Source organism: Oryzias melastigma, linkage group LG21 (genome assembly GCF_002922805.2).
Source record: "Oryzias melastigma strain HK-1 linkage group LG21, ASM292280v2, whole genome shotgun sequence".
In the NCBI taxonomy this organism is placed as follows: Eukaryota; Metazoa; Chordata; class Actinopteri; order Beloniformes; family Adrianichthyidae; genus Oryzias; species Oryzias melastigma.
Window position 1 is genome coordinate 19,832,544 of NC_050532.1, and position 2,197 is coordinate 19,834,740.

Here is a 2,197-nt window from a genome sequence, read left to right on the forward strand (position 1 = left end):
CCGGCTGTAACCCTAATAGCTCAGCTGGTGCTAAAACATCAATTTCAAGCTGTTAGCAGCAAGTGCTGGGTGGAGCCGAGCTCCAAACATCAAAGAGAGCTTGTTTTTCCAGAGAGGGGTTGAGCGGAGTTTCCCCTTTCACTCTGAGGAGTGGAGCGTCCTGCCCACAACAAGAGCTAGAAACGTCTGCCTGACGCTGAGGAGTCAGAGGGGGAGTTCAGGAGGAGCTGGCATCTCATCTGAAGCGTCTCTCTGGAGGTCAAATGTCTCCATGTCCAGGTTGACGGGGCCGAGGTATGCGAGCGTGCTTTTAGGCGTGGCGTGGTGGAGCGAGCTGACATCACCCACAAGGCTGATAAAACAGAGATTCCCATCTGAAAGCCTCCGGGGAGTCCTGGAAGGAAGTGGCTGTTTCCTGCTGATCTGAGCGTAAACCCTGTCACAACAAAAACCACCTATCGCTGCCCGCTAACCTCTGAACTCACTCACGGCTCCTTCACGACACACACTCACCTTGTCTATTGGTCCAGAAACTAGGGGAGGGCGATACTCCGAATTTGGGAATTGATCCGACACCAAGTAATTACAATATCCCAACAATACTGGTACTTTTTTCTTGAAATGCAGTATTATAGAATATTTTCAAAAATGAACATTTTTTGACAATTAAGTGCATAATATAAAACAAGACTGAGACTTTTGGCAAATATAAATTTTAGTTAACTAATTACAACAATCTGTATTGAACATACATCAAATATAGAACATGTATATTAATATTTGGGGTGGGTATCCCCAATCATTTCGAGAATCGATTTCATTCACCAGAGCCTGGATCGATTTGATTCCATTTTTTTCTATTCTTTTTAATCCTCTCAATTTGATTTGACTCAATTCAATTTTGAGTTTACACGGTTTACATGTTTTTTGGTGAAATTATAATGAGATTTTTAATACTATTCTGAAACGAAGAAGCTCCAACAATTGTTCTGCCTCTCCTAGACGGCATTTCCGTTTGGCCACTAGGTGGCGATTGTGCTATTCCAGAAGAAAAAGAATGCATGAGTAAAAAAAACGGTTAGTTAGATTTCCTAATAAAGAGTTTGGGAAATTCATTCCTGTAAGTAAATCAAGATGTTCATTTAGTCAGCAATGTATATTTAGGTTGACAGAGCATTAGTATTAGCCGTCCTATGGTAAATCCCATTATACATTGGCATCCAGCTAGCAGACTTTAGCATTATGCGTTAGATCAATCTCTACTTTTATGGATTGATTTTTGACCTATTAAGCTTAGATTGATTAATATTGATCAATTGATTTGACCAAACCAGCCCTTAATTAATAATGACACAATACCATTATAATATTAAGAAAACAATAACCAGTACAAATAAAAAAAAGGCAAAAATGTAACAAATGTAAGTATAACAGCACCACAAACATATATTAAAAAACTAGAATAAAAGCAGTAATAAAATATTAAAGTCACTAGTGAAAAAGGTCAACAAAAGGAGCACAGCAACAAATATAAACAACACAAATATAAATATAATATAAAATATAAACAACACAAAATCCCGCTGTTGCATGCAAATATGTGGCTCTTTATTGACTCTCCGCTCTCCGATGAAGCAGGAAGATGATGTCTTGTTCACACAGACGGACTATTTTGCCAGATTGGGCAGTTTCTGTACAAATTGGGCATGTTTTTACTCAAACTGGGCTAAAATTTGCTCAATCTGGCAACACTGCAGACAGGTAGATGCTGCGCTTGCATGACCTCTGAGTAAATTCAAGCTCTTTGCTGTATGTTTTGAAAAAAAAAAAATATCGACAAAATGATCGCTCTCATTACACCAGTATGGATCGCCTTTGAATCGATACTTAGATCGATACGCCCACCCCTACCAGCAACTGAGACATAAGAACTCCAAATAAATCTGTGGAGGACAGAACCAGGAGGGATATTAACCATTTAATTTCCACTCTGATCATCTTTTTATTAATTCTCAAAGCATTAACGGAGCTCCTTTGATTATGATGAAGTCATTTTAAGCCAAAAATAAAAAAACCTAGCTGTGTCATTTTCTAGGACAAAATTTCTGCCAAACGGAAGGAGTTCATTACAAATTCATCTCTGAATTGTGGAGCAACTCCGCCCCCCTTCCCCTTCCCGTTGCTGAGATCTCGCTAG